This window comes from Haemaphysalis longicornis, unplaced genomic scaffold (genome assembly GCF_048455015.1).
Source record: "Haemaphysalis longicornis isolate Haplotype H1 unplaced genomic scaffold, Haemaphysalis longicornis Haplotype H1 scaffold_11, whole genome shotgun sequence".
Taxonomy (NCBI): Eukaryota; Metazoa; Arthropoda; class Arachnida; order Ixodida; family Ixodidae; genus Haemaphysalis; species Haemaphysalis longicornis.
The window spans coordinates 53,773,088-53,786,314 of NW_027526214.1; the positions used below are offsets into that span (position 1 = coordinate 53,773,088).

At 46.6% G+C, this 13,227-nt stretch overlaps 1 protein-coding gene across 1 annotated transcript in view; it reads left to right on the top strand.

Annotated features, from left to right (window-relative positions):
* The window catches only part of LOC144160643 (band 7 protein AGAP004871-like), a 121,879-nt gene that overhangs the window by 62,277 nt on the left and 46,375 nt on the right, over positions 1-13,227 (top strand). The gene's annotated exons all lie outside the window — the stretch shown is intronic.

The following is a 13,227-nucleotide window of genomic DNA, read 5'->3' on the forward strand; positions in this document are numbered from 1 at the left end:
CACACAAAAATAAAAACAAAGAAGAAACACGCAGAAGCCTTTTATGCATTAAGTAGTAATAAGGATGATCATAAAAAGTTAAAATATTGCTCGGCGTGTAACCATTTACGTCGAAACGTTTCACGCATTAACGAAAGTGGGGCGGATGCGCCACGAGCGCCTTCTAGTGGTAGCAACAGTTATCAAAAAATTACGCCCACCTCCCCTCGCGGGAACCGTGGTGTGATGCGACGCTGAAGGGGGTTCCATTGGGTGTTTCCGTTGGGTCGATTAGTCGAATTGCGTGAAACGCGTAGTGAACGTGAATTGCGTTTCAATCACATGGTTGGGTTCCACGCGAGGGGATGCGGGCGTAATTGTGAGCATAATGAGAGGCGTTGTTGTTGTTGTCGTTTAGACGGAGGCTTTATTAAAGGAACCGTCGCATCAAGCAATCGTCGGTACTGCGAGAGAGCAAGCGCAAGCGCGGGCGACTGTCGACTGAGAGACCGGCCGGAGCGCGGCACTCCGGCGCACCCGAAGGAGAGGAGACGTGGAGAGAGACAGTACTGCACATGCGCACAGCGCGAAGCAGCGCGCGCGGAGCGCCGTCCACCGGAGGAGTGAGAGTGCGCTGCGCCACGAGCTTGCAGATGTTGGGCGAGAGTGTTCGCTATCGGAGAGAGGAGAGGGGGTGAGCGGAGGAGAGACGCAGCTGTGCGGACGCGGACGACAACGACGACGGACGAAGGACAGGGCCGCCGGTAAGAGATGCTCCTGTCAGCGTTGCATGTAAAAAAAAAAACAGCGGGCGATCGCGATTGTACAGGAGGCGATGGCGCGATGGCGCGCTGCTTGTGTTTACATTCTCGAGTGACAATGGTTGTGATGACATTGTTTTTCAGCAGTAGGCCAAGCTTATAACATGGACCATTTCAGTGCATATGCTTGCCCCGAGGCCCGTCACCGAAGCTATAATTATCGATGTAATTATTAGTGGTATTTACTAATTAACAGTGAGCGGTAGCGGTTGGGTAAAAATGCACACAGACTGCCCTCACTGCGAGTTGTGAGCCGGGCACGCTGTTTGGCGTTCCGTCTGAACGGAACGCTAAGCAAGGGCTTTCTCGAAATGCACGTCACCTTTTCTACGCTTGATAAAGAGCGCGTCCTGCACCTGTAGTGACTATTTTTAGTCAATCCACGTGTAGTTTTTAGTCAAGTTCATGAACAAAAACACAGCCTCCGAAAAAATTGTAGTTCTAGCTGGGTATTGTATTTCTGAAATGTAAGGGCGGAAAGTACATTGCACGATTTCTTTCTCAGCCAGCTAACAAACGGTGATATAATCAAGGAATAATATTGGAATACTGCAGCATCTGATGTTGGGACCATTTTTACAGGGGCCGTGCTCACATTTCTCGAAATTTTTATTTCCCCAGAACGCGTATGTTTCAAAATTGGAAGGTTAGCAGCAAAAGTAGATAAAGAGAGCGTTAACTTACACTGCAACTTCTGAGTGTCATTTGCGAACGGTATTGTTTATTGTCCGTGCCAGTTAACAGTGGTTCAGAGACCAGAGTCACGTCACTTTGTTTGTACTGTGTAGGCTATGGAGCATCCCATAGCACCATTCTCTAGTAGGCTGCATTGCAGGTGCTTAAATATAAATTATAGCCTGCATCTGAGAATGTAAGTCCCAAAACCTGTGTCACCGAAATCATGCAGGTGCCATTGACAAAACATTTTTCATTTATTCTCTAGAACTGCAACGCCGCTATCCACTCCCAGCTCAGCACCAATTTCTAAAACTTCAGTAATTGGCGACAGTGCCAGTGATTCAGTAAACTGCTTATGTACATTATTGCTGCTTTCCAGTTTTCGCTATAATTTGCGTAGACTTTTTGTCCCATTAATTGAAATTTTTGAGGTGAAGATGTGTGCTAGCAGTCCCTTTTTCTTATATTGATTTTATCATTCGTGTGTTGGCACAAACCAAAAAAATTGCACTTTCAAGTCACCTCATTCCATAGACATAATTTTCTGTACAAGCTTGGTCAACGTTTCAAGCGCTGTAGTCACACGCCCGGAGCATCTTCTAGTGGTAACAAGGGCCCAGCACCACCAAGGCACACGAATGCACATGGCGACTTCCACAGCTACGCTGGACACTCTACTCGGTAACCGCCTGTGATAGGACATGCCACCAGACTCTTCCACCCTTCGGCAATGCGGTGTTGTAGAAGGCCGGGGCCCCACCAGATTGATAAAGGGCAGAAGCCCCTCGCAAGGGTAAAGGCAGCTTTCCGGGCGTGAGTTATTTTTTCAAAGGTCTGCACTCGACCAGGGATGCCTGTGCCAATTAAAGAAACCAGTGGCTACCCTGCGGTGCGCGGATTCGAACCCAGTACTTCCCCCATATGAGGCAAGCGCAGTACCTCTGAGCCATCGCTGATGAGGCATAGCCACATTACGTTTCTGCAGTGCACTGCAGAAAAGTTGTGTCAACGCAATCCAGGAACACACTGACCGCCAGACTCATAGGTTAACTGCAGAGGGTTTTCTGACACCAGTGCTTAAGGTGGTTGCAGACTGCCTCCGTATCAAGTTTAAAAGGCATAACCAAAGTGCAGAGGCCCGATGAAAACAAGGTTAAAGTGATGCCGTATCTTGATAAGCCGCCGTACAACATAAAGAAAATTGTTTCATGGCGCGTTGTTCGAGTAGTGTTTTCCGCGCCACGAAAGCTGTCCAGGCTGTGCACGCACATTGAAAGCGCCAATACTTGGAGAGCTGGCAAAGGTGATGGCGGTAGTGTGGGTCCTCTACAAAAATTACTCTGGTATGTACATGAGAAGCACCAACTTCACAGTCTGAAGGCCTGGCATGAATACCTTGTACTACATTACATAAGCATCTTCAACTTTCACCGCGGCTTCATGGCTGAAAACAAGAGGTGTGCTTGAGAAGCAGCGGCTTTACAGCCTGAGGGCCTCACATGAATCCATTCCAGCGTACTACATAAGTCTGCAATTCTTGCGGTAGCCTTCTAGTCAGAAGCAACAGCCCACCTCTGCAAAGGAGCAACATTAGTACCTCGAAGGACTGACATCAAACCATTGCAACTTGCTGGGCAACGGGTTCCTGTCCTTACTACAGCTGTACAGCCAGAATATCCTTGAAAAGCAGCGACATGAAGCGCCAAGGTCCTGAACTATTCTGATATGCCGCATCATTTTCTATTCTTCCCGCAGGTGCATAATCAGATGCAACTGTGCATGCTTGAAAATCCGCGACACAGCAGTCTGAAGCCCCTCCAACTCGTCATAGTTGCTAGAACAATAATAACTTCCAAGTGCGTGGAAGAGGTGTGGAATCTAAACAAAAGATTTATGGGAAATCTCTGAAACCATTGTCCCACTTGGTAGAGTAACGGCTCTATCATTGCAAGGGGACGCTGGACACCTGACTGTTTGCTAACACACTTTGCAAACTCCTTTGGAAAAATTTATACTCTACTGTTAAACTGCACAAGCACCAAAATGTAATCATGAAACTTCAGCCATCACTATGAAGCACAATTTCAAAAAACACATTTTTATTGCTCACGAAGGCCATTCTATAAACTCTGAAGAAAAATAAAGGAAAGATAAATTTCCGGCTTCATTCCTCAGAAATGCACTGCACAATTACAAAATAACTTTAATAGCTGACAACACTTCAGACAGAATCCAACACTGCCAACAAAATAATGGCAATTTGAGATCAGTACACCCTCAGTCGGCACCTTTGATGCCACCTTCATTAGCAACGGGAACAACGAACAAGCAGCGTAGCAAGCATAATAAAACACTGTGTATGTGGATTTTTAAACACGCGAAGTAATTCCGCGGGCCACATACTTTCAGCTTCCTGCAATAACGGGGTCCAAATCCAGCAATGTCTTTGGTACCTTTCTCATAACTTATAAAGAATACTACTGTAGTGTCCTATGTAGTGGCGCTGTCGTCCCGTACACCGAAAACACAGCCGCGTGTGGAAATTGCGGTGCACAAAACTACCAACTGTCTACCTGTGTAGCCCGTGGTTGAACCTGCTTCACGTGTGGCCGCCTCGAAGTCACTTTCAACACTACTGTCGAAGTTTGCGTCACGGGCGTGGAAGACGCCCAGCCCGAGTCACCGAAATTGTTCCAGAGGAAGACGCTAAAAGTGTCATGAACATTTTACTGTTCACATTGACAATTAAGCGTACGGGTGTCTACTTTGATGTCGGGGTTCGACCTGTTTCTCTGGCATCACCCCCGCGCATCATAACATTTCTAATAGACTACATGGCCGACACATGAGAACTTCTTTGGACGTCATTGGTCAGCCGACAGCGGACTTCAGCTCAAATCCTTCATGGGAGATGAGTCGGCTCGGAAAAAGAGTCGCAGAGTGTCAACAAAAAAGTAAGACATACGCTGAGCAATAGCGAGCTGCAAGGGTCCCCAAGTTCCAAGTTGGCACCTACATACGAGTTTCTGGACCATAGGGCACTCCACGTTATGGACCACTATTAAAAATCCTCAAAAAATTGGCCGCTGGTCCTCCTACCTGGAAGACGGTCGAACTTGGAACGCTTCATAGCTATCAGTGGTACCAAAAGAGGCATCACCAGGGCAAGAAACTAACAAGGACAACTCTTGCATGTACAACATGCCCCCGTTGACGGACTACCAAAGTAGAGCTACCATCGAAAACTTGGATCACTGCACCTGGGGGTCCACCACAAACAATCTGCGAGTTCATCCGCAGATAAACTTGAGTCTTCACGCGCTGTACCACCACATGTGCCACCGAGCCCACCACAGCCGCGAGGTTCGCAGCCACGAAGTCTGGCTTCATGCAGGCTCTGGCACTGAGAAGTGCAGTGTACCGGTAGAGGCAAATGGACTCGATGCCGGGGCCACCACCTGACCGGCACAGGAGAAATCGGAGACCTCCTGTGCGCTTCCAAGAGTGCGTGCAGTGATTTGACAGCTGTAAGGGCTCATACAGACAGTGACCATATTGGTGATTTCTGCGTACAGACAGTGACCGTATTGGTGATTGTTTTGTGCAGACAGGACTGTCTAATGATTGATCGTTCCCAGGGAGGGAAAGATGTAGTTGCCCGCAGAAGCACCAGGTGCCGTCATATTATCCGTAGACGTCAACATGTGGCTCCACCTCTGTAATATGCGTGTACACACACACACACACGCACACACACACACACACACATACACACACACGCACACACACACACACGCACGCACGCACGCACACGCACACACGCACGCACGCACGCACGCACGCACACACGACGCACGCACGCACGCACGCACACACGCACACACGCACGCACACACGCACACACGCACACACACACACGCACACACACACACACACACACGCACGCACGCACACACGCACACACGCACACACGCACGCACACACGCACACGCACACACGCACACACACACACACGATGTGTAGTGCAGTGAATCTGTACGGCCGGCATAACTGCTTATGCTTACGAACAACCATAGTCCATAGCAGTCATGAAACACTCTGTATGTAACGCCAGCGCACTTGATTACCTGAACAATATTCGCGCTCGTTCATACTGCTTTGTTTGTAAACTAAGCAGTCTCAGACGATTGTGTACAACCATTTTGTGCTTCCCACATCTCTTCAATGATGCCATAATCACGCATGTTCACGTCAGGATAAAAACGTATCGTTGCTTCGATTGTACTACCACCCAGAGCAATTCCTGCGAAACCGCTGCGTAAAGGATACTTCCGTTGTCAGTAAAATGAACTAGAATATGAGCTGTAACACCAGCTACGTAGGCCTCACGTTTAACATCGGGTGAGCCCGTGTTCACAGCCAGAAAAAAGAACCCTTGCAGCTTGTCACCGCTGCTGTCGTAGAAGAAAGCCACTCAAATTCCATCAGGGAGATTGGGTTACACAGACACGCATCACACCAGCAACAAATAAAGCCAAGACGTTCTCAGCAGGAGATAGGTGACGACGCTACGAGTAAAAACCGCCCACCACAACTTCCTCACGTACAAATGACGACTTGGCAAGACACACATGGCGCAGACGACTTTAGAACCTTATGATGCACTACATTCGTAACAGTTAGTGGACAAATCGTACACACCAGAAGACGCCGTTGTTTCTTTTTTTACGGGTGCTTTGTACCACTACAAGGCACTCGTGAGGCCTCCACCCCACTTTCGTTAATGCGTGAAACGTTTCGATGCAAATGCTTACACGTGCAACAATATTTTTACTTTTTATGATCATCCTTATTTTTACTTAATGCATAAACGGCTTCTGCGTATTTGTTCTTTGTTTTTTATTTTTGTGTGACGTCACCGGAAGTTTTGCCACTGCAGCGTTTTGGAGACGGAAACACGCGGGCTCCCTAACCAGCACGGAGAAGTGTTGCCATCTCGGAGCCCGACGTAACCAGGGTGGCGTCGCCTTAGCAACACAATCATATCGGGCCAGCAGACGCGGCACCCTGATTGGTCCGTTAAAATGACGTCCACACACGTTAACCAGATGTGACGTTTGATTTTTTTTTCTCGCCAGGGCAGTCATTTGGCAGCATGAGTTCAGAGGACGGTTCTCTGTTTTGTGGTTCATCCTTTGCGCAACTCCAGGCAGCCAGGTTCGAGTGATGTCATTACGCGGAATTTTAGTTGGCGACAGCCAACTCAAATTCATGTGCAGGTTGCAGCTGCGCTTGTTGCCGTTTGTGGAGATTTGTACATTTAGCTTCGGTGGGCACAACGCACCCCGGCTGTCCGAAGCAGTGTCACGCTTGCGTTGGCGGAAGGCAGATTTCGCCGTTGTTCGGGGGAACGATCTAGACCGGACCGTCGCAGATCCGCAGCGGATATGTGACAGCATCAAGGTGTGTACAGAGGAAACACTCGCACTATTTTGTTTGTGTGTGAAGGCGGGATGGACATCAGATGTCTCCCTATTTGTGTTGTAGGCCCTGCTGACCCAGCTGCAGCGCGAGGTGGCCCCTGCCATGTACGTCTTCACGGTGTTGCATCGTTGCTTCCAGTCGGCAAGCGCGAGTTCCACTCGTCGCTTGCTGAACAGGAAGCTAACGGCCACCCGGAAGCGTATGCGGGACGTCTGCATACTGAACGCCGAGGTAACAATGGACGAGCTCGTTTAGGCCTACGTGTATGGTTTTGTACTCTGGTGGTACGTATAACTATTTCTAACGTGATCTTAAAAAATGAGAAATTGTACACAACTTTAGCCAGTTTTGCGTGGAAGTATGTGTATAGAAGGTACCATTCGGTTGTAAAAACACGTTGACCGACCACGTGCATCGCCTGCGACGTCGCTGTGTTCTCGAAATGCATGTTATCAAACTTGCCGTACTTCCTAGCATTTGCACTGAAGTACGTTTATAGAGTAGCTCCAGAAAAAGGAGCTTAACGTCCCACTTTGTATGATACTTTGGAGAAGTCCACCTTACAAAATTAGTTATGGCAGAGAGTGCCACTAAATGTTTGCTACATGGTTTAATACCCCGGCTACACTAGGGTCCGAATGTCATTTGACTCAAAAGGGGTGCTTCAAATGTCATTCAGCACCTGTCGTCCTACACTACAATTTCGATGGCATTTGAAAGATTTCACAATTGCTCGCCGTGCTATAGTGGCACTGTTGTCGCCCCGTTCCGTTTTCGTACAATAATACCACGATCAAATTTTGGAGCAGTCTAATGCAGTAAAATGATGGTAAATTAGAAGAGGCACCAGTTTTTACTCTAATGTGGCGGCTGTCTTGCGTGGTTTTTTTTTTGCGATTGACCCACTGGTTTTGAGAATATTAAAATAAATGTGTTTGTGTCATATTTTAAGTAAATCAGCAGTGAACAAAGTTCCACAAACAAATAGTTTGTTTGTTTTACGTACGGCAGTAGTATATTTTTTATTGCCAATCGAAGACGCTGCGTGCGAGAGTGCTAGAAATGGCATTTGAAATCCCAAATGTTTCTTTCGGTGCTTATTTGGCTCGAATGTCATTTGAGCCGAATGGCATTTAAAAACCTAGTGTAGCAGCACAACTTGGCATTTGAGTCAAATGACATTCGGACGCTAGAGTAGCAGGGGAATAGAAAGAACCTATTTATGGCAGAGAGTGGCACTGAATGTTTGCATACATGGTTTACAAAGAACTTAGTAGTGAGCCGATGCCTTTTTCGCATTTCTTCGCGAGTCCTGTTGTAACCAAACACCAAATATCTGTACTGTGAAGTGTGCTTTCATTTGCCCTGACAGTCTGCTTGCTTTGTTGAATTTGTGCGCAGCACCGTTTCCTGAACGCGACCAAACAGCCGAAGCGGTCCCTATTTGCCGCGGATGGATACCACGTGTCCAGGGATCGTGGCATCGACGAGATGTCCGCGATCCTTGTGAAGGCGCTGGCCAGGCGGTACGGGCGGGGCATTCTGTCACCAGAACGAGTTGCACCTGGTGCCAAGTACACCTTCTCCCACTGTGACCGCTGCGGAGCCAAGGGCATAAGAGGAATGACTGCCTGCAGTACTGGTAGCCATCCTGAGGTGCAACGAGGCACCACCGAAGATTATCGGCTTGTTGAAGCGGCCCTTTTCAGGGCCACATACTTGCCTGCCATGCGGGATTAGCTGCAGCCAACCCTTGCCACCCCGTAACCTGCTCTTTCTAGTAGTATGGTCAGCATAAAACCCTACTTGGTGAATAGGTGGTGGAGAAAACTACTTGCACATTCATTGAAGTACAGGCAGCTGACCGTGTGCATAAACACGCAGCCATGATTTGTGCTTGCCCTAGGCCGAGAGTTGCACTTTCTTTTTGTATGCTCTTAATGTCGAAATTTTCGACTTGCATGTACGTACACCTTCTCCCAAACACGAATCAGAAATAGTTTGTTCTATCCAGTTGCTGAAGGCTCAGCGTGTCCTCTGCCCTAGGGACATTTGCTGCTAATAGCCATGCCACATTGTTTCTTTCGGCAACCGCTAATTTGCACAGAAGATGCCACACTTGCTGCATGGCTGTGTCTGCTTAACACATCATTCTGCTCGCATGCAGATACTATATATACTCTTAAGCAACAGCTAACTTGAACCAAATTATGGCAAGCAATTTTGCAAGGAGTCCTGTAAAATCAGGATTCAAGAATATCAGTGCAGATGTTTGTATGAGACATGCACACTTCATCGCATGACATCCTCATTCTTAGCTTTAAAATAGCTATCTACTTGCTGCTATTCTGCATCAGAGCTTTAGGGCAGTTTACATTGGCATGTTGTAAGCTTTACAGTGCATCTCGGAAAGCTCAAGCATTCTGCAATTAAATGTAGTTGCTGCAGTGTTTTTGACCCTTAAGTCATAATTCTAGGCTTTTCTGCTGCTTTGGCACAAATATTTCGTTGCCCAATTTTACTTTTGTGTGCTTACTGCGTGAATATTGTCTGTACTGTACTCTTGCCGCTGCAGAGAAAGGAATGGATTCAGATGAAAGCATGCATTTGAAGTCTGTGGAAAGGGCCTTTGTGGTGCAGTGGACAGTAGGAGGCTGATTATGCACAAACATTAGTCATCGTGACTCAAAATGGCCATGGCAACCAACCTGCACCAAGCCATTTTGCTAAGAGAGTTTATTCTGTTACCTGTTCATGTGCGCTGCATTCTACCATTTAGGATACCGCAAAGTTAGGGGGCTACTATGTAAGTTCCTTTTGCTTGAAAACAAGCGCCTTGATCTCTGATGTCTTGAGGTTTGTTGCCTTTTACTGGGTTTCATGATGGTTCTCGAAACACTTAAAACCCACTGCATTGCACACACGCGTGATAAGTGTCAAAATTTCTTTCTGAATAAATAAAATTAACCATACGGCTACGATGGTAGGACGACCCGATTGTTCGGTTGATCATTAGAGAATAAAAAATTGTAACACACTGAAAGTGCTTATCCGTCAACACACCATTAGGAATAATTGTTGAGCCATTTCTTTGACAAGAGGAGTTATCTGAAGGCGATTTCTCTTGTTGAAATGTTGGCTCCATCAAGGTTCCCATTCAGACTAAGCCCCATTGACGTGTCAGCGCATGCTTGCGCGCCTCAATGTGAACCATATGCCACTCGAGATACACGTAGAATGGCGGATGGAGGACCGTGCATGCGATTGCCGGTTTAACGTTGGGCAGTTAAAAATTACACAAACATGGCCCCCTAAGATAACTCCATCGTTGTGCTGAGTTTCATTCAATTGTCTAGAAACATTCCTTTATAAAGAGGCTTTATATTTTACCGAATTCTCGTCTGCTGTCATTAGATGGCTATCTACGGGAAAGTAAGGTTGGGGGAAACGGACGTAGCTCTCGTTAAATTGAAATTATTCCAACAATTGCCGCAGCTTGCACCAGTGGTGCAAGGCTGGAGAAATAGCAGAGCTACTGCCTCTCTCCCTCTGTCTGAGACCCGGCTTACCCGGCTGATGCATCATCAGCAGCAACAGCAGCCCACTAAGTCCACTGCAGGACGTAGGCATCTCCGATCGACCTCCAACCGTCCCACTCCCGCACAGATCAAGTATAATCTTTGCCTCCGAATGATTTTATTCCGTCCCTCCACCGAGTAATTGGCCTTCCTCTTTTTGTAGACCAGTCTCTCGGTGTCCACTCTGCCACCCTGGTAGTCCGCCAATTTTCATTTCGCCGAACCACGCGGCCAGCCCAAGAGCATTTATTCTCCTTTATTTGAACTATGATATCTTCTACCTGGTTTGTTCTCTGATCCAGGAAGCTCGTTTCCTCTCACTAAATGCTACTTCGATCATTATTCGTTTCATAGCCTGTTGAGCCGAGCTCAGCTTGCGTTCGAGTTGTTTAGTAAGGTGCCAAGTTTCCGCTCCAGGTGTCATCACCCCACACCCGGACAATTTCTTCAGCAGCCTTTCATATCTCGCCCAAAGTGGACCGCGATAGCACGCGCCAGAACCCTCGGCCAAGTTCATACCAACGCCCGAGCTACGAAGCCGAAGGAAATTGTGTGCGCCCGGAATGCGATGATGCCTCAAGTGATAAGCGCCGGTTTCATAAAGCAAGAGGCCCAGGTTTAATTCCGACCACAGGAAGGTATCTTTTTTTTTCAATTTTATGCACATGTTATTGTTGCCGCCGCTGCTAACCCGCCACCTTCGGGCCTTTGGGGTGGCCCAGTGGTTAAATTGCCGATCTCACGTCCTAAAGGTTCTGGGTTAGATTCCCGGGATCGCGGTAACATTTTTTGATGTTAAAGCTTCTGAGTTTTTTGGTGTGACGAACGGATTTTTGTCGGCCTAAGCAGCTCTGCTGTTAAACGGCTATTGCTTCCTCTATGCATGTCTCAGTGCGCTGCATAAATGAACACATGCGTGAGTAGAGTTTCTTCGTATAAAAGCGAGACGAGTGTGCACTAGCTCAAACGTGGCTGTTTCTTGCTTGGCCAAATTTGGTAGACCTGAGTCCTTGAAGAATGTCTGCATGAATTACTTCGCCTACTTACGAATCGGTGATAGATTATGGTGTCGGTATCGGGCTTTAGACATGGCGTGAAGACACGGCATATCGATGCGCTCTGAGTATGGTTGACATGTTATCCTCATTCGGGGAGCGGCAGTCTTGAAGTTGATTGCCTAATATTGACTGCTTAATTTTGAGGGCTTAATTTATTCTAAAATATCCAGTCACAGTGATCAAGTAACTTTGAATCGTGCATTGCAAACAATCCTAGAATTGTGAACGAAATATGACATGCAAATAATTATGGCAAAATAGTATTCGTCAGGATAACAAACAAAACTAAAAATGCCCTCTCTTTCAATTACAAGATCGTTGAAAAGGATTTAAGACGTGTAACTCACTTCAAGTATCGGGGGGTCACAATTTCTGAATATTTAAATTAAAAAAACGCATATAAATTGTTGCCCAGCTGAACGGGAATTGTTTTTCTTGAGAAGGAACCTCAAACTAGCAACTGCGAAAGCCAAATTGACTGCCTAAACAACCAATGTCTGTTCACTATTAGAATGCGCCTGCATCGTATGGGGCCCTTCGAAGAAATACCAAAGTGAAAAAAAAAATTGAAAAATTTCAAAGGAGGGCCGCGAGGTTTATGCGATCCAACTACAGGTCATCATATTCGGTTACTGCCATGCTAAATAAACTAAACCTGCCACCTCTCGCAGCGCGGCGCCGAGTAGCGAGATGAAAGTTTCTTTACTTAATGCACCGTAACTACTTTAACTTAACACAGAGCAATATTCGAAACCTCGACTGTCTCGTACAGTTAGAAGTAGTCACCCTAACCAATTAATTCCTGTAACGACTCGTTTAAATACATTTACACATTTGTTCCTTCCCTATACAATTGAAGACTGCAACAATTTGCTGCCAGAAATTGCTAAATCAGACTCTTTAGCGCACTTTGAAAAATCCTTGTTACACTACATAGCAGCCGGTAGTGCTGTCTCTTCTTTATCACTTGGCCCTATAGTCGGGTCCGCCCCTAGACGGAAGCTATGTGTCATGACCAGTTTGGCTGAATCGCGCTTGTGCAAGAGTTGCTTATTGTTTTTGTACCCTTGCACTTTGTACGCTTGCATTTTGTACCTGTGCACAACATAGCCGTATACTATACCTGTGCCGCATACTGTGCCGCACACGTCCTGCGTTGCTCTCGTGTGTAGGACAGCAGTCACTGCCTCCATGTTCGCTCTTGTACGTCCACTCTGTACCGGTCCCTGGGCTAACAGTATAAATAAATAAATAAATAAATAAATAAATAAATAAATAAATAAATAAATAAATAAATAAATAAATAAATAAATAAATAAATAAATAAATAAATAAATAAATAAATAAATAAATAAATAAATAAATAAATAAATAAATAAATAAATAAATTAAGTTGTAGGCTGGAAAGGCGGCAGTGGCTTACTTCGATCTTAATCCGGCGGGGAACTTGGATGCAGGTGGTGCAGACCATTTGGGCGTCGAATCTTGTTGCGCTGTCGTTCAAACGCTCAAAAGTACACGAGCGGCTTAGATGCGGCCGCTATGCACTGTGTCGCAACAGCCAGGCAGAGCGCGCTTTGACGATACCACATTCGGTTTAGCTGAAAAGCGTCTTGTTTTTTTTTTTTT